At 40.5% G+C, this 23895-nt stretch overlaps 1 long non-coding RNA gene across 4 annotated transcripts in view; it reads left to right on the plus strand.

The window, feature by feature from the left end:
* The first annotated feature begins 5646 nt into the window (after positions 1-5646).
* Positions 5647-23895, plus strand: part of LOC113934440 — a 187583-nt gene continuing 169334 nt past the window's right edge. For all 4 annotated transcript variants that reach the window (XR_003523678.1, XR_003523680.1, XR_003523679.1 and 1 more), the window contains exon 1: positions 5647-5941. This is a non-coding gene — a long non-coding RNA (uncharacterized LOC113934440). The remainder of the gene's footprint in view (positions 5942-23895) is intronic.

Raw genomic sequence — 23895 nt, forward strand, 5'->3', positions numbered from 1 at the left:
ATAATCAGGAAAATTCTCACTCCCCTTTGAGATCACTGGAGATTCCCTAGGCTGGGCACGCCTGGGGTGGTGAGTCTGCACCCAGCCACGTTTAGTCACGGGAACTCAGTAGGAATAAGCCAAAGAGTGCAAGAAAAGAGACAAGTTTAAATTTAAAATTGCATACTGTAGAAAAGAAGATTCCTTTATTACTTCCATAAACTCAGCAAATTAGACACTAAAATCTGAATAGCTACTCATGGGTTAAATGAGAAGAGCTATCAGAAGAACAACCATTCTCAATTAAGTTAAGAACAAAAATGTCCCAAGTTGCCAAATTAGCTGTCTCAAATTAGTTGGGTCTAAATAAAATCTAGTCACAAGGGTAAGGATAGAAAGTGCATATGCTGAGTGACTGCTATGTTCCAGAGACTTCTATATCTTATCTTCAGTCCACATAGGGGTAACCTACTCCAGGCTCAAAAACCAAACTCAAAGCCAGAAATCAAAAAAGCTTGCTGAACTCCATGCCCCTGAAAGACTGCTACATTTGTCCTCTCTGTATCACATTACTTCTTCTCAGAGTAATCCCATACCAGTTCCCTCCCTTTCTTCAAGTCCAGCCTTGGTTTAACACACTCAGGCTTCTAATCCCAACCATGCCATGGAAACTGCTTTTGATAAGGTCTCCAAAGCTTTTATTGCCAAACCCATTGACCAACGTTTTATGTTTTTCTTGCTCAGAGTCTCAGCAGCTTTTAAAATAGTTGATGACCCTGTCCTTTTTAGAAACTCTTTTCTTGGCTTTGGAGACACCAAAGTCTTCCAGGTTCCCTCCTGCCTTTCTGGATGCTGGCCTTTCCTCACTGGCACTCCCTGGTTCTTTATTACCCTCTAGACACACTCACCTTTCTTTATGTTTCTGAAACATGCCAAGCTTGTTTGGGTTTGTCCAGTGCCTTTGCACCAACTGTTCCTTCCATCTTGTTGCCATATGGAGGTTCCTTCTTGTCATTCAGCTCAACTATCATTACCTCAGAGAGTCCCGGACTTCATTATCTAAAATCACTCTCTCACCTGTCTCCTTCTGTTATTTTTTTATGCATGTACTTGTTTTAAATCCTTATTTGTGAACTTGCTTACTATGTTTTTCTTCCTCCCTAAGACCATGAACTTCTTGAGAGCAAATTTACTATCTGTAGCAACCAGAAGATGTACATATAATAGCTAGCCTCCAAGATGGCCATCAGTTTTCCTATTCAGGCCCTGTGTAATCTCTTCCTACATTGAATAAGGAAGATGTAACCAATAGAATACTAAGAAAGTGACGGTATAGCATTTTCTGCTTTGGTCTTTTGGGTGACTTCCTTTGGGGGAAGCCAGCTGCCATGTTGTGATGTCACTCAAGCAGCCCCGTGGAGAGGAACTGAGGGCTCTGCTAACAACCAGCACCAATTTGTCAACCATGTGAGTGAGCCATCTTCAGAGCAGATTCTTAAAGCCCAGTCAAGCCTTTGGTTGACTTCAGCCCACCCATATCTGACTGCAACCTCATCAGAGACCCCAAGCCAAGCTAGAACTGCCCAGTCAAGCCCAACCTAAATCTTGAATCACAGAAACCATGAGAGATAGATAGTAAATCAGTATTATTTTAAGTCATTAAGGTTCTTCTTGTGGTTTGTTATGCAATGTTAGATAATTAATACAAATACCTGTATTTTATCCACTCGAAGAGCATGCTCATACTAGTAACTGAATTCCTGCCCCTCGCTTAGTCATATTTGGCTTTAGTGTGAATCCACATATCATCAGCCTATCAGCAAGTATTTATTAATCACATGGTATATGGGAAACACTGCTGAACTGGAGACACAGAGCTAAACAAGGTATGGTCCCTGTTCTCAAGTAGCTCTTGATATAGCTTGGAAGACAAGATAATAGCTATTGATTTAGGAGACAAGGACATGTGAAAAGTTAATGACATAAAATAGAAATGTAAGGGATGATGATTTCAGAGGGCAGCAAGAGATCGTAGAGTCAGCTTACCAAGAGAAGTTTTCATGGTAGAGATGGGAAGGAATGTATATGAAAAAGTGGTCCAGATCTAGAATATTTGGGGTTCTCAAATTTCAGGGTGCCCTGGAATCACCTGGAGAGCTTGTTAAAACTCAGCTTTCTATACCCTGTATCCAGAGTTTCTGATTCAGTCTGTCTGGACTGTGGTCTAAGAATTTGCATTTCTAACAAGTTCGCAGATGATGCTGATCCTGCTGGTCCAGAGAGAACACACCATGAAGCCTGCAACTCAAGTGTGGTCTAAATACCAGCAGCCTCAGTGTGTTAGAAGAGTAGATTCTCAAGCCCCACCCCATACCTACTGATTCAGAATCCACATGTTAACAAGATCCCCAGGTAACCTGCGGGCACGATTAAGTTCGAGAAGCACTGCTACAGAGGAAAGAGGTCATGCTCTCTTTAGTAAGCTGGGCAAGTGCTGGATTTGCTAAGAACGTCTGAGGTCAGGCGTGGCCTGTGTATATAAGAGAATTCTTCTCTATGGTCAGCTCATTTTGGTTTCATTGATTTTCTCAGGCAGATCACTTTTTTCACTCATTGATGTTTGCTGCAGCTTGAGCCTCCTTCATTAGCTCTCTGCAGGTAATTTCAATTCGTTTTGATTCATTTCCTCACCAGCTTGGCATTTCTGCCCTGGCACTAGATGATGCAACTAATTGTGCTTGCCTGTGAGTGTCTAGATATGACACAATCGGGGAAAACTGCAAACGGTCAAGGGGATACTGCCCTGTGCAAAAGTGGAGAGGCCTGGATGCCTCTGGAAAGCCAGAGAATTTGAACCAGGGCCCAGTGATGTTCGTGCTGTTTGCTAAGTGAGAAGCAGGTGACAAAATGAACATGTCTGTGGCAGTGCTTTGAACACAACTGGAAAATTCTATGCTAACTTGAGGAGGAATGGGCTGTTTTCCACTGGTGATTATGAGATAGATGTGGTGACATCAGCTTCTCTAATGTTCAGCCCAGGAAATTTTATCTTGAGCCTTTTGTGCTCACATGGAGGCCAAGCCACTCCCATGAACAGAAGAGGCTGTTGTGTCTGTGTTGTCACGTCAAGACACAGGGAAAAGAAAGCCTGCCACTCGGATCTGCTGGTCCCAAATTTCCCTTCCTTCCTTCTCTTTTTTGTGGGTTTTCATATTTTATCCCATTGACTGAAATCACACCTTAGCTACTTTCTTCTCAGAGTAACAAGCTCCCTCTTTCAAAAAGACATGTTTTTTGGTGGTGATGGCTTCACAGGTGTAAATTTATCTCCAAACTCACCAAGTTGTGCACATTAAATACATACAGTTTTTGGTCTGTCAATCATACCTTGATTTTAAGGGGCGCCTGGGTGGCTCAGTCACTTAAGTGTCTGCCTTCGGCTCAGGTGATGATCTCAGTGTCCTGGGATTGAGACCCACATCGGGCTCCCTGCTCAGTAGGGAGGTTGCTTCTCCCTCTCCCTCTGCCACTTGCCCTGCCTCTTGCTCTTTCTCCATCAAATAAATAAATAAAATCTTTTTTAAAAAAGTCGTTTTAAAAATAAGTCGGGGCACCTGGGTGGCTCAGTTGGTTAAGCGACTGCCTTTGGCTCAGGTCATGATCCCAGGGTCCTGGGATCAAGCCCCACATTGGGCTCCCTGCTCAACGGGGGTCTGTTTCTCCCTCTCCCACTGCTTGTGTTCTCCTGCTCTCTCTCTGCCAAATAAATAAAATAAATAAATAAAATCTTTAAAAAGATAAAATAAATAAAATAAAAATAAGTAAATGAAAAGTCATTCCCCTCCCCCCTTCCTTCCATAGTCATTTAGCAAACATTCCTTGTCTTTGGGCAAAAATAAGACAATCCCTTTCCATAAGGAAAAAGACACATTGTTTTTCAAAAACTGCAAAATATTGTGGTGTGTGTTATATAAATATTGCTGAATTTATAAAATTATTCAGGTCTCTTAGGCAGAGGTTCCCAAACTTTCTTTGTTCATGGCACCCTCTAATGTTTTCATGGCACCCCCTGCCAAAAGAAATATCTAACAGCACTAAGTTATATCCAAACAACTTAATAATACTTGTGTCCTATAAACTTAGTAGCCATTTAAACACACATAAATTGGGTTTTTTTAGATGACCATACTTACTCATGGATGTGTACACCAGTTGGAAACTAAACAATTTGTCAAATTTTAGAATCAGATTGAACCACCACCCCTCATTTCCTGATCCATACTGATTTTTTGTGACTTAATGTTAAAACTGTAAATTAGTTCAAGCTAATTGTTCATACAATTCGTTCATCTGGCAGTTGTTTTAAGTACATCTCTGTACTTAAGTACATCTCTGTGTCCCTTGAAAATGTAAAATACTGGGGCACCTGGGTGGCTCAGTTGGTGAAGCGTTGGACTCTTGATTTCGGCTCAGGTCTTGATCTCAGGGTTGTGAGTTCAGGCCCTACATTGGGCTCCATGCTCGGTGTGGAATTCACTTTAAAAAAAAAAAAAAGAAAAGAAAATATAAAATATCTCATAGTGTCCCTGTGAGTCTGCTGGGATGCCCCAGGGGGTCATGGCCATGAAGTCTTATGGAAATGTTGAAGAAATATGCAACTCACAAAATCCTGGAGCCCCCATATTGCCCACTCTCCTCATGGACTCAAATTTAAGGAAGCACATTCCAGTTAACAAATATAGTTAAAAATGGGAGCTCATTTTTTTTTTTCTGATTGTGTTCTTGAGATGCTTTATCTGAAATAATTCAAATGTTTACACATTTTAAGGTCTCTAATATTGCAGAGTAATTAAATTTTGTTGGTTCACAATTTTTTTGGTCATAAATTCATTTATTGTGTTATACATACAGTAAAATGAATTTATCAAATGTCAGCTGCTGAATTTTTTTTTAAAGATTTTATTTATTCATTTGAGACACAGAGATAGAGGGAGAGAGAGAGAGCATGAGCAGGGAGAGAGGCAGAGGGAGAGGGAGAAGCAGGCTCCGCGCTGAGCCAGGAGCCCGACGTGGGGCTCGACTCCAGGACCCTGTGATCATGACCTGAGCCAAAGGCAGACGCTTAACCATCTGAGCTACCCAGGCGCCCTCAGCTGCTGCATTTTTACATAGATGAACACTACTGACCTTTGGGCTGGAAAATTTGTTGTTGTGGGAGCTGCTCTGTGCAATGGAGGATGTGTCGCAGCATCCCTGGCCTCTACTCTTTAGGTGTCAGTAGCATGCCCAGCCCAGTTATGACAACCAAAGATGTCTCCAGATGCTGACAAATGTCCACTGGGATAAAATCACTCCAAATTGAGAAGCACTGGTTTACACCCGTGTAACCACCGTCCTCGGTTTGCCAGATTTAGCAAATACAAGAAACCCAGTTAAATTTGAATTTCAGATAAACAATAATTTTTTAAAAATTTGTCCTTGATTTTATCTGGCTAGCCTTCACCACCCAGGTCACGCCATGGAAAAGCTTCCCGAACCACAGGAGGCTTCTTTGCGCCCCCTGTCGGTCAATAACCCCAAGGCGGCCACCGTTTTGGATGACGGCGTCTTTACGTTCTCGCGAGATCTGCTGCAGTAGTTAACGACACCTTCCTGGCGTATGCAGTTTTCCTCTCCTCTGAGTGGTCTGAAAAGCTTCAGACTTGCTCACCTGAAGAATTTCCTGGAACCCAACCCTTCTACCTTTTCAGTTTGTGACCCCGTCCTCACTGTCCGTGACCTGTAGCGGCTTGTTCCGCTTTGTGCCCTGCACGTCCCTCTGCTCAGGGGAGCGGCTCTGAGGGCTGATCCGCGGGCCGACAGCGTGCCGCATTCCTGTCGCCTCTCACGCCCTACCTGCTGCACATTTTCTGCCTTCTGTGTCACCACGGGACGAGAACTAGGCTGGCAAGGACAGACCTCTGTAGGTAACAGGTTTGGAGGGCGTGTTTGGGAGAAGTGGAAGACAGACCACCCTCACCTGTCGGTGGCTGTGGGGGCTGACATCATTTCTGGAACCTAGGTGGCTTACCCCAGCTCTTCCCCCCTCCGCCTGTCCCCTTGCATCTAACTGCGGGGCGAAACTAAAGGGCTTGGCCTCGGTGTCCCTCGTTCTGGGAGCGGGAACCAGCTAGGAGCTGCCTCCTTGTGTGGGCTCCCGAGTCTACCACACACTCATTTTTTTTTTTTTGCCGTTTGTTCACACATTGGATTATTTTGTTTTTGTTTTCAATACACAAGTGTCCCGCCACTCACATGTTACAGCTGGACATTGGAACGATTTGGGTATGGGTGAATTTGCAGAAATCCACTGAATGTTGCCGGGAGTTGATGTCATGAGCTAGGTAAGATTTTGACACCAATGAGTGAGCCGTGCAACCTTTGCTATTGGATGTGCGTCAAGGAAGTTTCCAGAGAAGCTGATACTTGAACTAAGATTTTGAACTCAGATTTTGCTAAATGGTTGTGACTGAGGAAGTGTGTTTTAAATCAAGTTGTGAAACTTCAGAGGCAAGGTAAATATTTCAGTATGGTTCTGTGATGGGAAGAGGGAGGAGCAAGGTTTGAGTCCTGGGCAAAATGGTGGGTGTTTGGGTAAAGCCGGGAAGCCAGGAGTGAGGGTCGGGCCTTAAACATTTTCTGTGGGTCACAGGGAACCATCAGAAGCTGGTCAGTTTTTCATTTTAGACAGATCACCCTGGGAGCTCTGCGAAGGTGGACTACAGGGAAAGGTCAGTTAGCAGACTTGCAATTTTGGTCAAAGGGGTCAGTCATTCACCTCTTAGTATGAAATTTATATATACGCATTGCTTCCCTCCAGAACTCTAGCTGAGATTAGCAGTAAACACATGGAAGTTTTATTGAGGTAGTGAGATGACAGCAGAGCATTTTGAGATAGTGGATACTGCTAGGGAGTTCAGGCTTGGTGGAGGGGTGCACCTCACTGCACAGGGTTGGCCTCTGGTAGCTTTTAGTCATTGAATACATGAAGTTGGGGCAGGGAGGCAAGCATGGAATTAAAGAGAGTGGAAGGGACAAAGATGATCCATATCATGAGTCAGCCTGGGGTTGGTATCAGCCACATTGATGGGTATATACCAGTATGGGGTCGTTGAGTGTTCTGAGAATCTGGAGTTACAAAGGTGTGACGTCTCCTGAACATTTGTTCTTGTATTTATCAATATGTCCAGGAATGAGTCTGAGATTAAAAGAACAAATAGTTTGGAGATTAAGTAATCAAGCATTCAGCTGTGGCAGTCCCTGTGGTGCCTTGTTTGATCAGTTTAGTAGAAGCAAGAGACAGTAGTTTACAATCACAAAGCACAAAACTGCTGCCCCAGAAAGGACTGAGATCCGGGTAGGGGAAAAATGAGCTAGTAGGCTGGAAAGGTCACGAAGGGAAGTTAACCCATAGCATGGAAAACTGAAAAATGAGTTGTTGCATCCCTTGTCATGGGTCTAATTTGTTTAAAATCAAATCCATCTGCTCATTTCACACCCTTTGTTCCACTCCCTTGCTGCAATCCACAGTGGATTACTCCCTTACTTTAAAAACTGGCTGCACTTACAATAAGCTAATAACTTATTTTGTGGTTAATGGCGTCAAGATACTCTGGAACATGACCACCATTTATTCTCCCTCCTCTCTCTCTCTTTCTCCCTCTTTCTCTCTCTCTTTTTCCCTCTCTCAAGAATGAACTTCTTAGTGCAGCACATTGACCGGGAAAATCCTTTAAGTCTCCTTCACAAAACATACTGTTTACAGGCTCTGAAGTGACACAGGTAGGGGAAAAGGTTTCTCTCATTTCACTAGGCCTTCCTTTTACTCCCCACATAACCTGCAAATGCTCATTTCCCTCCCATGCACCATACATTACAAAAGACTTCTTGGTTCAATTGATTCTGTTTATGATCTCCAAATCTTAATTTCAAATGAAGCTTACTCCTTTTCATGAAAGAATTATCTTCTATGCAATGAACCAGAGTCCCCTGAGGCATTCATTTGAGATGCATCAATTCCTTTAAGGTCTCTTAGCCCATTAAAATATGTACAGTATTTCTGGTTAACTAATGGATCATTGGAAAAATGGAATTGCATGCAAGATATAATTCAAAGAAATGCATTTGGGGTTGTTGGCCAATCCATTCATAGGAATATTTGCTGATTGGGAAAATATTTTATTTTTTTGGCTTAATCCTTGGCAAGATCACACAAACTAGTAAAGGTTGTCATTTTTGATTCGTTGGACCTAATTCTGAAGACAGAGCAGCAATGGAATTTGTGATTTTGTCACTGCTCTTGATTAAGAAATGAGTGGCTAGAATTTGAACTCAGTTGGATCTGTACAATCTGTGGATATTACCATTTTTTTCCCTTGTTGAGTACAAGTTATTGCTAGATGTTATCTTATATTCACTCCTGTTTTTTGAGGGGCCAAACATTTTGCACATATAATACATATGAAATTAGATATTCAAATGGCAGGTGGTTTAAAGCTGAGGAATGGGTGTTGAAAGATCCCAGCACATGCAGTCACAGTAATTTTACATTTTTCATTACTGAGGTAATTAAAAAATTCCTTAGGGCTGAATTATAGTAAAATTTTATGTATCTTTCTACTAAGCATAAACTAATTTTCTTTCCCACTGGACAGTGTTAATTTAAGTAGGAAATATTTTTAATTCTGTCTCATTTATTCATATTATGAAAAATTGCAAGCTTTACTAATTTCATTCAACGTTATTTCTAAGTATTCTTAGATTCAGTAACTGTTGGGCGTTTAGTCTTAAAGGTTAAGCAGAAGTGAAAGATGTAATTTTTTTTTGTCTCAACGGTGACCTTTCCTAGTTCATTCCTAATTCTTAGATGCCCCCATGACACTCATAGAGTCTGAACCCTTTATATCTAAGTCCATGAAGGTCATGAAAATATGCCTGTAAGTTTTTCTTTTAATTTTGACATTGAGGAATATATGAAGTACTGTGTGATCTTGGACAGGTCCTTAATTTGTCTTTATCTATGAAGGAAATATAATGAGCTAAATTTTCTCCCTCACCTAATTCTTCAAGTAACAAGTAAAAAGCTTAATGAAGCCCTTTGCTTCTTTCAAGCCACAGGGTGCCATTTTGAGTCATATGGTTCCAGTGGTATTAAGTTTAGGGCTCACTTTTCTGATACTTATGGAAAGAGAAAAGTGAACGCAGCATCCAAGAAGTGGTACAGAATCTGATTAAAACCATTATGTCTAGAAATGGCAAGAAGGAACTGAGAGCATCCATTCTGGTGTAATAATATCCTATAATGGCTCACCCATTTGGGAGTTATGCCCAAGAGAATGCAATGACAGAGAAAGGGAAGGAGGGAGGATGGAGAGAGAACACTGCACCCAGTGCTTGGACTGAATCCAGGTGGATCCTTGAGAAACTGTGGAGGAGCTCTGCATTTCATGTTGTCAAGGATGGCTTAGGCAGGGGAGAATAGTACATCCCACTGTCGACTGGGGGAAGGAGAGGGGGAAAAGGAGGAGGAGAAGGAAGGAGGGGGGAGGATGAAGAAGAAGAGGAGGAGGAGAGGAAGAGAGAAGAGCTGCCATTTAATTATCAGCCTCCTCTGTGCAAGGTGCTCTGCCAGTCCTGGCCGTAATGGGGCGAGCTTCACAAGTATTACCTCCTGTGACCCTTATAACCACTCACACGATAGTAGATAAGGAAATAAAGTGTTCTGACTAGGTCACTTGGCTAGGTTCCCATAGCTTGTAAGATTTAAAGGTTTTGGTTTTGAATGGAGGGCCCCTTCATATGCTCTTTCCACAGTGTGTCATCGTGTCCTTAGAGGTTCCTTCTGGGTGTACTTTGATGTCTATTCCACGCCTCTCACCCCATACTTGTCCCAGTGGTTTTCTGAATCAGCGAGGCCGGAGAGTCAAACATGCAGATGTCAGACCTTTGTCCAGATTGTTCACCTAGAACCTCCTCAGGTGGGGGTACTTGGGTAGGGACTGGTTTATACCAGAGGGTATTTGCATTTTAATATAGGGACTCTTGACTCTGTTCAATTCAGCCAGTCATTTACACCAAGGATTATAGTAGGCCTGGCTCTGAACACCTTGAGATTAAAACACATTCTGTCTTTAAGGCTGATGGTCATCTAAGTAAGCCTTCAGGATAGGAATACATATGGATGATGAAGTTTCAGATTCATAAGTAGCAAGTGGAAGAGATCATTTAGAACAAAAAATTTTGCTGGAATCCTTCACATTTCTCCTACTTGAGTGAACCTCCCCTGCCTGCCCTCAAAACCAGTGAGCCAGGATGATCTGCTGAAATCAGCCCCGCAAATCCCCAAGGCTTAAAAATTGCCACACCAAAACCTTTCCTTTTCCGCCACTGAGGTGATCCTTTTTGTTTACCTCTACACATACCTGGTGTGATAGCTGAAAAAGACAGCATCATAACACTCTAATTTTTTTATGGCAGTATCAACAAATATAGCAGAGACTAAACAGTTCTGCCAGTGGCTGCCTAATCTAGTCTAGAGAAATGAGAGGTGTTTCTGCTTCAGTTTTACTCATCTGTAAAGATCAGTTTGTTTTAAATGTCCCAGGCTTCTGAGTTCTTGGAGTTAGATATCATTTACAAATGAAGTTCATAAGATTAGGTAGGAATTCTGCATTTCTCTCGGACACATACTCTGCTCCACACCCTCTCCTGTGCAGACCCTTGTAACCCTAAGTCTCCTTCCAGCCTTCTTATACCAGGGTGAGGGTGGAGTTACTGTAATATTACTCTAATATTAGTACAGTCATTATAGCATAGATCATGTTGTCCAAAACATTACTGTTTATATGCTTTTCAAGTGATGGTCTCTAGATGCAAATAATGAGGGTGCTTTGGTTACTATTTGCACATCGATCCTCTCAAATAGAACCACTTTAAGGAAAGCAGAGCTGACCCTGAATCTCTGCTGTTTATTTACCTGCACTATTTAACTCCGTCTGAGGTGTTCTGCTTCTCCCCTCAATTTACTTTTGCAGTTGGTCTCTTCCCCCTTTCTTCACATTTAGCATTCAGATCCCGGGGCACGTTGTCTTACAACTTATCTTTTTGTATGCCTGTCTCCTCCACTGGACTGAAATCCCTAGCAGCAGGAGCCTGTCTTATTCATTTTTGTGCAGTACCTGGCCCAGAGTAGTACTCTTGTAAATTAATTGGAAAAAATGCTTGAGTTGATACAATGGCTAGGTGTTTTTTTTAATCAGACTTTTAAAAATGCTTGCGTTGATACAATGGCTAGGTGTTTTTTTTAATCAGACTTTTTTCCCCCTTCTCTTATCTTTTCTAAATCTTTCAGGTTGAAAGTGTATTACTTATATAATAAGGAAGACTATTTCAGTAAAATAAGGGTGTTTCTTTTGAATCCTATGAAAGCATTTCCACTGTTGTATTAAACTGTTAACTTTTTATTTATTTATTTTAAAGATTTTATTTATTTGACAGAGACACAGTGAAGAGAGGGAACACAAGCAGGGGGAGTGGGAGAGGGAGAAGCAGGCTTCCCGCGGAGCAGGGAGCCCCATGTGGGGCTCAATCCCAGGACCCCGGGATCATGACCTGAGCTGAAGGCAGATGCTTAACGACTGAGACACCCAGGCGCCCCAAACTGTTAACTTTTTAAAAACAATCTAGGCAAAGCATAAATCAGTGTCAGGAGCACATTTTGCAGGTGTTTATATTATTTTTTGAAATGCATTTGACTGTACACAAGCACATGGACCTGCTAGATAGAAGAAATAACTTCTGTGCTGGCCAAAGCGCTGCAACCTGTTGCACAGCATCTTCATTCCTTTTTGGCTCTTCTTTCCAACCTTCCCATCCCTTCACTTAAAAATCATCAGCTTAGCCCTAACTCCGTAAACAGAAATTATTGAATGCTAATAATTTCTGGTAAGCAATTTAGGAGACATTTAAGTCCCTTATATATATGTGATCCCCTTTTTTACTGCAATTTCCAGGGAAAGTGCTACACAGTGATATGTGGCAATAACAAAGTCGGAAGGAAGGGAATATGAAATTCAGCGAGCAGCGTGAATGATTTGCTGTTAGCATGGGGCCCAATAACACTACAAAGCTATAAACTCTGTCGATCTAGATTGCCCAGTTAGGTGGCAGAGATGCAATTTGTCTTTTCTGAAGCCGCCTGCTGCTTCCTAGCTCCATCTCCTGTCACAGCCTATTAGCTCCCCAAGAAAATTGGTAGGAAATTGCCTGCAGATTGTAGGAAATTGCATCTCCAGGCCCTGGAAAAAATGTAGGATAGCACAACACTGACCCTCCCAGAGCAGCTATTAATACAGCAAAAAGTGACCTTTGACTTGCTGGGAAACGACTTTGCTATTTGCTGAATAAAGACTGTATTATGTGTGGCTGAAGGAAGGTGCAAATGATTATCCTAGCGAGGCTCGAAGCCAACCTGCTTTTGAAAGCCTAAATATTAGTTAGAAGAATTTTTTTTTCTTTTTTGGTTTATTTGTTTGTTTTAGGTGCAGAGGGTTTGAGTGTTGTTGCTCTGCAGGGAGAAAACGGTCCAGTTGGCTTGTTTTTGAAAGCACCTTTTCCCAAAGGTAAAAAGAAAGAAGTAAATTGTCCCAAGGAAATGCTCACAAATCTCTCAGGCAAAAATTCAGAAAGCAAATCTTTCAAAGATGAGATTAAAAAACAAAGATGAGCACATTGGAGCATTGTTTTGTTTCCCCCTCAATTTGGCTACATATGCATCTTGCGCTTCCCCGCCTCCCTCCCTAATTGCGTTTTACAATACTGGCTATGTCTACTCACTTCTGAATTATTTTCTTTATAGACCATCCCCGAAGTTCAGACATCAAGATAATTCAGTGTTCCACAGGGGTACATATTGTGCATATTTTAAGCATCATTAACTTTATGTTACGAAAAAATCAAGATCCTGACATGATATTTACAGGCTTGCATTTCTACCTAGAAGGATCTTAGCTCCCATTTACAAGCGTTTTTTTCAGGGTGGGAGAAAGAGCATTTTAGCTGCTCCTGAATGAATAAGATGCCTTCATTGCACTTGAATCCTAAACATTGTCCCCTAATCCTACCCTCCTCCCCAGTATGGGTTATTCAGTTTCAGTGCCCTGGAGAGCAAATCCAAAATGAGAGGGTGGGATGCAGATACACCAGCTTCTCTCTTCCTTTGTGAAGGACAGTGTTACCTCATTTATTATTTGTACAAATTGAAACATAACTAGATGAGACTCCTTTCAGCTTTCCCAGAGTTGAGAGGTTTTCTTTAGATTTGCTGCTTTCTTACACTTGGTGCTTGCTTCTAGAGAGAAAAGTACTAGACACCATGTCATATCTGAGAACATTGAATTTAGCCCATGAATTTCTGAGCTTTTATATGAGCTCTGATACTCTCTGCCTATGTGATATTTTTTTAAGCTTGTAGTGCCTCAGTTTCATTATGTAAAAAAACTGGGTGTTCTCTAAGAACCTTTGAGGTATTAAATTTTGTGATAAAGGATAAGAAGGTGGGGGATAGGATTGAAGGCTGAGCTGTCAGCCTGCTTTCTGCCTGCTTCTTGGGCTTCTTGACTGACTGTCCTTGGTGAAGGGGTTCTGTATGGCCAAAGAATGTGTTTTGGAGTCTGCAAGCACCCAGCATGCAAACAGCTAATTTACAGTCGTTATACATCAAGACTTGCTTATGTCTACATAAGAGCCCAAAGAACTTCTTAAAACATGACCCCTGGGGCATACAGATTACCAGGGTGAGTGGACATTATGTGGTAGAAGGTCCATTTCAGGAGTACTGCTAGGCAGTAGAACTTAGTTGATATTTATAGCCCCACATTATAGACTATGGGAAGGAATATCAAAAGAGGTCCAGTTAACTTTGAAAATATTGTGTTAAGTAAAAAAGCCAGACACAGGAAGTCACATATTATATGATTTCATTTACACAAAGTATTCAGAAACAGGGAAATCCATAGAGACAGAAAGCAGATGAGTGGTTGCCAGAGGCTAGGGGATGTGGGGGACGGGGTAATGGGGAGTGACTGTTTAATGGGTGTGGGTTTTGCTTTTAGGGAGATGAGAATATTTTGGAACTAGATAGAGGTAATGATTGAACAAACTTGTGAATGTACTAAATGCCACTGAATTGTATCCTTTAAAATGCTTGATTTTATGTTATGTGAACTCTACCTCAATAAAAGAAAGACATCTAGTTAAATTGTTGAATAAAGAGACAAATACAAGAACATATAATTACTTGATATTTAAAATGGAGATTTTAGCCCAGGCAGTATAACTCTTGCCACAATACAAACCATCCTGTAACCCTTTCTTATCTGCCTTTGTTTCCACTCTGATCTTTGACCATGATGATGATTTGAGAAATGACTGGAAGTTCTGATGTCCACAGTTCCAAAAGCCAATGCCAGGGCTGATTTTGAGATGATTTATGAATACCATTTTCCTACAGGCTCCTTCAAAATCAAATTCAGGTGCCAGGTCTTTTCTGAAAGGTTTCCAGTCCTTCCAGTTGAAAGAGATCTCTGCCTTCTCTGAATGAATGATATTTATCTACCTTTTTAAGGCTTTACTCGCTTCCTATCTTGGATTATAGTTGTTTATTTTTCAGACATGCCTTACCTCCCTTACTTGAGGCCAGAATCACATCCTTCTCACCTCTCTGTCCTCCCAGACACCAGGGCAGTGTGTACTCAGTAAACATTTGAGCTTTTGCTCTTGTTTTCTTCTCTACCTGAAATGTCGTTTGTAGAATTCCACAGAAATTCTTCCCCCCACCTTCTATTTAAGCTGCTGAATGTTTTTAGGGATCTACCCATTCCCCATTCTCAGTGTCCAAAATTCAGGTTGGGTGGAATGCCTCCCCGAAGGTATGCCACCCCGAAGGTATGCCATCCCTCTAACCATCTTCATTAGCATGTTCCAAATTTGAGACTCTTTCCACAGAGATTGCAGATTTGGGTCCATGTAAACAAACCTGGAGCTGAAGGTGACCATTGGCGTGGGAAGAGCTTGCCTGGGAATAAAGCCAACATGAAGAAAAGCAAAGCTGAGCAGTGGAGAGAGTCTGGTTCTGAGAATATTGTTTGGATACCAGTGTTCTGCCAGCCTGGGGCCAAATTTCCCCAGTTTCACGAGCTAACTGTTCCCTCTTTTTTGATGAAGCCAGTTTGAGTGTGTCATTTATCATTGAAAGACTCTTGTCTGATGCATTCTTGTTATCTCTTCACCATGTTCAAAATATCCTTTAAGGCTTGGGTAAGATCAGATGTTCCCTTGGAAGTCCTTACATCTCTTCTTATATTTTTATTTCATTCACCTGGTTATTTACTATTCTACTTTCAACAGAGATTTATTGAGCATTAGAACAAAAGCACATATATAAAAGAATAAGATTGCTTTTGCTTCGCGGGAATGATAGTTACAGAAAGCTTTAAATTTAGGCAATTTTGTATAATTTTATCTCCTTTAATCCATACATTAGTCTTGTGAGATGAATATTACTACCTGCATTTTATAGATGGGGAAACTGAGAATCAGAGAGGATCAGAGGTTATAAAATTATTCAGATAAATGATCTCACAGTTTGACCATCCTGGACTCTTAATTTGAACATCTCCTTCCTTTCTCCTTGCATTATGTATTTTTTTTTTCTTTTCCATTAGATTCTAGATCCCTTAAGGGCAGGAACTGTGGCTTACTTATTCTTCTGTCAACTACAACCTTTAGCATAGTCTCTTGATGATAGAATTCCATAAGTATTTTTTGGGTAACTTGATAGATGAGTGAATCACAGTTGAGAGAATCATACGTGTCCTCTGAAATCCAAACCAGAATTCACATCTCCCGATTCAAATGAGCTAGAAATGCCAAAATGCTATTTCTGAAGCTCAGAATATTATACACCTGTATAGCCATTTACTTCCTCTGAGGCATCACCCCCATCATGGAAACATGTGTGGAGCCCTTAGGACTCAGAATCAGTAAAGATTTACCATTAAGTGAATGATGTTTCAACATCACTGAGGGCCACTCAGTTGCAAGATCATATGTATAAAATTTGTAAAAGTAAAACATTTGAAACATATTAAGATCGTGGTCTATTTCTTACATCTCAGTCTGAATTCATGGGTGTTCAGAATGGTTTGATAGATAATCCAACTAAATTCGAGGGACCAGATGAAACGAGGTCCCCTACTCTTCCACCATCTTGCCTCCCTCCAAGATCATGGTCTCTTTCCATTCCAGCTTTTCTTCCACTATTCTTTCTCTTGCGTAGGGTGGTATTATAATGGCCATATGTGTTTACCTAAGAGGAAATTGAGTTGGGGATACATGTAGTTTGGGTTTGGTGAGATGTATTTACATGCTTCATAGTCACTTTTAGGAGTACATAGAGAGTGTTTATTTAGAATGGGAATTAGGCTAGGTGTCCTGCTATGGGAATGGCTTCCTGGAATGTTCCTACTGCCTGTTGTGCCAGTTGACCCGGTGTTGTGCCATGAAAGTGTGAGGAAGGAGTGGTCTTGCACTATGAACGTGTTTCATAACCCAGCACTGTAAGGGTGTGAGTAGTGGAGGAAAAACAAAATTTGAAATGTACGGAGTCAGAAACTAATAGGGATAATTTGTCCAATCCTCAGTTCTTAGTAAATTTGGTTCTCATCGAAGCCTAGTAAATGAAAGTTCTTTCCTCTCAGGAATATAGTCTGATAATGTAACACACACAGTTAGAAAACACCATAATTTTTTTTTCTTTTGTGATGGGAATTGAAGAAAATACAAAATTGGTATAGGGCCTTGCAAGGGACCCATGGGAGTGAGGGGCCCTGAAGCTGAAGCTTCATCTGCTTCATGGTAAATCTGCCTCTGAAAATGCTTTTCAAAATTGTTATGTGAAGGGATAGTCAAGGATGCAGACAAAAAAGTGTAGGGAAAAGTATTAGGGCAGTGCATCAGGAAGTTACAGTGTCAGTTTTTTATACATCTTGTGACTTTTGTGATATTTTCCATTAAAAAAATTATTATGTGTTGTGACTTTTTTCATTCTAAAGAAATATTCAGTAAGTATTCCTTTTACTAAAAAGCTCCTCTCTCTCTCTGACAAAAATGTAAAAGCTCCAGGCCTGCAAAATCTGGATTTGCCCCTGCTGAGAGTAACTATCAAATGACTTTGGTGTGGTCATTTAAGTCCCTAAACACTTGTGAAATTCATCTCACAGTATTTCACATCCTTCTGGAGAAATATTCATTTTCACTTTTCTTCAGGGACAGGGGACATGGCATGTTTGTGATTTCTGTGCTTGCAAATTCCAAAGTGATCAGATTCCTCTTACTTTTTAACTGTGCAGTAATTTCTTTGGATTCTGTGTAATAACCTCAGCTTCAGGATCTGGGAGAGCATCAGTTTTTTTTGCCAATGAGTAGTACACAAGACAAGACTTTTTGGCGTAGCGTTAAAATACTGAAATTGTGTATTGTTGTGGAGTACTGTTAGCTACAGTTTATGTACAAATAGGCCAAGGCCCAGGGAAAAAATTGCCTTACCCAAGTTCACAGCATAATGAATATCAGAGCTGCAGTTACAATTTTCCAACTCCACAACTGTACATGCAATTTTCAGGTTTAAAATCCTGTACAAAAAACTGACAGAGAACACAGATGGGCTTCTAACCCCTGCTAATGAGAGCATCACTCTTCATTGCTGGGATAATTAAGCAAATATTTAGTGGTCAGAAACCCACCCAGACTTTAAATAAAATCAATCAAACTCCAATCCCTTGGGAGATGTTGATTTTGGATTTTTTTTTTTTTTAAACTCTGAAACATAACTTCATGTGTGTGGGTGTGTGTGTCTGTGTGTAGTTCTTATTTTTATGATTTAAAGCAGAAGAGAGTTCAGTTGCACTATTATGCCCACTGAAAAGCCACCTTCCCCAGAAAGACCATGCTTCTGACACTCAAAAGGCACTAGGTCAGGAGAGCATTTTATCTTTGTTGATTGCTCTTTTTTTCCTCAGAATTTTCCTTTTTCCTTATGGAATTAGACCCTTTAAGTAAATTGCAAACAGTTCCCCCTGTGTGAAGCAATGTCTAGCCTAACACACTATCTGACACAATCATTGACATTTCTTGTGTAAATAACAGCAGCTGGATTCAGCCCTTTCAAGAATGAGTTGAAAAAATAATGAACTGTTTTTTTTTTTTTTCTAAGATAAAACACACTATATGTTCCAGAAATTAGAAGGGTCTGAGGTAAAAAGAGCAAATTAATACAAAATTATGTTTATTTTTGTTATAACCCATCCATTCAACCTTCCACTCCAAATTCTTCTTACTCAGCTATACCTTTTTTCCATAGAATTTATCATCTATGAATAAGCTATAGAATGTATTTATTTATTGAGACTATGGTTTATTATTTGTCTCTGCCTGCTAGAAGGTAAGATCTAAGAGGACAAGAATTTTTATCTGGATGTATCCCAAGCACCTAAGGCAGCACCTGGCATATAATAGGAACTCAAGAAATAGTTACTGAATGACTATGTGCGATGTTTCAGCACTTGGAGAGCAAAAAGTGAATATGATATTGCACTTTCCTCTGAGAAGCTTTATTTTTCCAAGGATTGACATTCCAGAATTTTGGCATTAAATATTTATACCATTTTTCATATCTTTCCTATTTAGGACCTTGATTTGTTTGATGTGGCAATATGTCTAGTGAAAATAGCCATTGTCTAGCCTTTCCTGCAGCTTTTCCTTCAATTCTGGCCAGCAAGACCTAAGTTGAATTCTTTTAGGGATATCTAGGAAAGTTTTGCTTTCTTGATATAGACATTTCGTTTTCCTCTTTGTCACTTGTGTCTTCTGCGTGTGTGAAATGTGCCTGCAGGTAGATCTGCCATATTGAGACCATGGGGATGAAAGCAAAGTGCTAAAGATGGCAGCGTGAAAAGATAGAAATAGAGCAGGATGGCTTACTCCTCCACTTGTTACAAGAGAAAAATAAAGCCCTGTTTGGTTAAGCTTTTTTATGTGGATCTATGTTACATTGAAACCCAAAACAATCCTACAAAATACACTCATATCAAATTGCAACTTAACTAAATATCTTTAATGTTTTTCATAATCCCAGTCTTTCAGAGAGTTAAGGCCATAGGGTAAATTCTACATTTTGGTGTCTTCCTATCCTGTACCCAGGGAGTTCCAGAAATAGAGGGAGAAGGAAGAAGACCAGTGAAGAGGATTGCTGTATGACCTGCTATAAGGAAAACCCTTAACAGATAGATTTGTTAAAAAGCTAGAGGGCAAAATGCCCTTTAGCAGCACTCACTTTTTTGCAGACGCGTTTTGTTTGTTTTCCTCCTATCTTGTGGTGCTACATTATTGTAGATTTATTGCTATTCATGTGCAGGGACTAGGTAGAGATACTGAAAATTCACATTATAGAGCTGAATCATTTGGAGATCTTTTGTGCTGATATAAATGGTTGTTGGAACTCAGCAAAAGTATATGGTATAGATGTATGTTTGAGTGTGCAAGAGAATGTGAGACTGTCCTGTTCATATCCTGAAAGTAGCCCATAACAGTTTTCTCTTTCACTTAGCCAGAATAATCATTCCCACTAGTCACTGCTATTTTGATATTTGCACAAGTGTTATTTATTTATTATATATTTATTTATTTTTGGTTGATTAGTTGGAGGCACCACCCAAAAAAACAAAATATCCCTCTTATATCTGGGAAATTGCTCATGCCTCTCCTGTGGATTTTCAGATTTGGTGTTGTGATTTTTGTTTGTTTGGGATATAAAGCTAATCCTATAGAGAGAAACTTAACACTTCCCTTCTGCAAAGAACATTTAGTAACATTAGCTGTGGATTTGCTGTTTTTTTTTTTTTTTTTAAAGATTTTATTTATTTATTTGACAGAGTGGAGAGAGAGAGCACACAAGCAGGGGGAGCGGCAGGCAGAGGGAGAGGGAGAAGTAGACTTCCCACTGAGTGGGGAGCCCGATGTGGGGTTCACAGGACCCTGGGATCATGACCTGAGCTGAAAGCAGGAAGGCAGACGCTTAGCCTACTGAGCCACTCAGGCGTCCCACTGTTTTGTTTTGTTTAAAGATGCTATCTTAGGGGCGCCTGGGTGGCTCAGATGGTTAAGCGTCTGCCTTCGGCTCGGGTCGTGATCCCAGGGTCCTAGGATCGAGTCCCGCATTGGGCTCCCTGCTAGGCGGGGAGCCTGCTTCTCCCTCTGCCTCTCTCTCTCTCTCTGACTCTCATGAATAAATAAATAAAACATTTAAAGATGCTATCTTAGTATAGAAAACCTCTCTTTTTAAACCTTTTCAAAATTTAAGATGACAATTTCCTATGCTTCATTCGTCAAAAAGAAACCAGTTATTTCCCTGTTTTTCCACCTCTGCAGGGGTGCTTTGCCACTATGCTCTTTTGAGGAAATTTGTGTTATGAGGAGAAAAATGAAAGAAGAGAGATAAGAAACAATAAGGCTGCTTCAGTTCTGATCAGGTTCATCTATCCTAGAAACTTCCAAGTTCCCCCAGTAAAAGAACTTTAATTGCAGTTTATATGTCTTGTTGTTCTTGGGTTCTTCTTCCCCTTTTCTTATTACTTAGGAAATTGATTCCCAATTTCACATGTATTTTTTTATCTCATTATATTTTTTAATGAAAATGTAAAGACAAACAAAATTGATTTATTCCACAATAAAACTCAAAAATTCTATCATTAACCGGGAAGATGTCTGAGATACAGGTATTACTTTAATTCTCTCTTGGAGGTCATCTCAGTATTTGGAAGTAAAGATAGAGCTTACTCCCACTCCCCCCACCCCAGTATTCATTCTTCCATTTCTCTTTATCAGTAGAATCCTGGAACCCAGAATAAAGGTGGCAGATGCAGCTAGGTAAGTTCATATGAGTAAATTAGGGCCAGAATTGGTGTGTACAACCTCTGGGAAATGGAAGTGGTATGTCTTTCTCCTTTTCTTCTTTTTCATTCATGGCTTGTGAATGTGATGGCTGGACCACTTAAAGGAATTTTTTTTCCATGTGTAATTTCTTGGGAGTCATACAGACAGAAGGAATCCTTCTCTCATACCCAAATAAATGGGATTTCTGGTTAGAAATTCTCATGGTATAATTTTTTTTTCTACTTCATCTAAATTCAAATCCAAAGCTCAGTGAGGCATATATGCCCAACATCTCCCTCTGTAAAGTGTATGGATGTTTTTTTCCTCTGCCCTTTGGGTGGGCAGGAGAGGGTATTGTGTGGAGGGGGGACTTTATGCCAAAGCTTTTCAATCTGACCTGTTCTCATAGGAGAGCTGGGGTATAGCCCAGGGCAAAATGAGTTAATAGACCTGACCTCTTTTTTTTTTTTTAGATTTTATTTATTTTAGAGATAGCATATGAATGGTAGGGAGGGAGGGGCAAAGGGAGAGAGAATCCTAAGCAGACTCTGTGCTGAGTGTGGAGCCTGATGCAGGGCTCGTACTCATGACCCCGAGATCATGAACTGAGCAGAAATCAAGAGCTGGATGCTTAACCAATTACACCACCCAGGAGCCCCTGAGTTATAGGTCTTTTGAGGATTTTTAGATAGTCCTAAGACAAGTTCTTTCTTTACTGCTTGCTTACCTTTCTAGATTCACACTTTTCATCTCTGGCCTCCAATCCACCCTTATATTTTCCTGCTAGCCAAGCTATGCATTCAAATGACATTTTAAATAATTTATTCAGCATTTTAGCTCTGCCTGGAGGGATGAGTCTGCTATATTGCTGGAAACAGATTCTAAATTCTCTTTGTTTCATCTTTAAAAAATAATGCTTACTTGATTACTTTATATTTATCTACATTACTTCTTTTATTATGCCCACGTTCCTTATGTTAGACACAAAGCTATGGGTTTCCCTTCATTTCCTTCTTTCCTTTCTTTTATTCCTTTCTTTCTTTTAATCTTTTGTTTTCTTTCCTCTTCTCTCCTTCTTTCCTTCTTCTTCTCTTCCCTCTCCCTGTCCTTCTCTTTTTTTCTTTCTCAGTCCTTCTCCTTTTTTAAAGGTATCCATGGCTTCAGAGCCCAAGGTAGCAATGGATTTTAAAGAAGTAAAAGCATCACTATGTACTTCCACATTTACCGATTGCCTACTGTTTGTCAGGTACTGTGCTTGGAACTGATGCTGTATGGATGAATAAAGTCCTGCCCTCAAATAGCCAGTCATGTGGGGTGATGGTACAGTGTGGACTGCTGTTGTGGGGGAAGAACACCATGCTAAGTGAACACAGAGTATGTGGGAGGTTTTCTAGAGGAGGCCATCATTAAGGGTAATCTGTATATGGGAGTTCCTCTTTGAGAGCCCCCCCCCCCACCACCACCACATGAGCTAATACTGTAGGTTAGGAGTGAGTGACCAAAGTAGTTCAGTCCCTGGAATTGGAGTTCTGTCTGGGAAACAAACACTATATTATTATCACTTATGTTACATATGTATGAGACTTTTTTTTTTTTTTTTTGGCCTCGAAATAATCACAAAGCATTTTTCCTGTGGCAGCAAAGTTAAGCAATCACATCCAGGAAGAACAGAAGGAATCTTCTGCTTTTGAATGGCTAGATAAAATGATCAGGGAGCTTCAAATTCAAGAAACAGACCCCCAACAAGTCAGAACACAGACATCAATCTCAAAGGATAAAAGAACTGCCCATGGTTTCTTTACAATCACAGGTTGGTGACCTCAAATAACCCTGCAAAAGAGTTGGCATAGACCATTACAAAAAGTATTATGTTGCACTCCAGTACTGAACATATCCTAATTGAAATGGGTGAAATAATGACGTAGAGATAGGATTGTTTCTACGGGCTCATTTTGCAGTTACCATAATGTAAAGTGGAAATAATCACTTTGTTAAAATCCAATCTGTTCGGATCATGCTTTACACCAGTATCCCAAGACATGTAAATTTTTGTTAGTACAAAAGTACAGAATGAGAAAACAGGCTGCTGATGGACGTTTCTTGGTCCATGTACTGCCTCTTTTTGTGGGTATACTGGTTGGCTCACCCAGGGCCCCAGAGATGACATACTGCATGTGCTCTTGGTTGTAGATCACAGCTGAACAAACTGCTTTGGAGTGTGAAAGGTCAGCACAGTGTAAACAGAAATCAGCAGTGACCTATAGAGTCGTCTCAAGACATAATAAATACCATCTTCACGGTCCTCCCCACCTTCTGCTGATTCAGGTATTCTCTAGCGCCATGTGGCTTGTCTCTGGAGCAGTATTTCAAATCCAGCAGACCATCGTATTTGGAGCAGAATTTCTAACTACGTTTTTAATTTTGGCAAAATAACTTTCAGCTCCTTCTGAAAATGTAATCATATATGGGGAGCTTCATTGAGAAAGAATAAAATACTTTTTAAAACACTCCATTAGCTTTGGCTACCATTAGTTTTACTATTCTGTAAGAATTTCCCCTAGGTTTAGGGGATAAAAACAGAATTTTTTTCAATCCAGATAGAATTTTGTGGAGAATCATTAACTTTTCCTCTCCTTGATATCTCTCAATGACCATTTGTTTTTCTGTATTCCTTTATTGAGGGGCATCTAGGCCAGTATTACCTCCTGCTAGAGTAGGATTGGGCCCACATTCATCCTGTTCCCTTCCCTGGGACAGCCACAAATCAATCAGGAGAGCCTGCACCAGTCCTTGCCCATGTTAGGTGAAAAGACTCTTTCAGATTGTGCTTAGCCTTCAGCTAGCGCATAGTCACCTGGGTAGATAATTTAAGACAGAATTGCTCACCTG

This window comes from Zalophus californianus, chromosome 13 (assembly GCF_009762305.2).
Source record: "Zalophus californianus isolate mZalCal1 chromosome 13, mZalCal1.pri.v2, whole genome shotgun sequence".
Classification (NCBI taxonomy): domain Eukaryota; kingdom Metazoa; phylum Chordata; class Mammalia; order Carnivora; family Otariidae; genus Zalophus; species Zalophus californianus.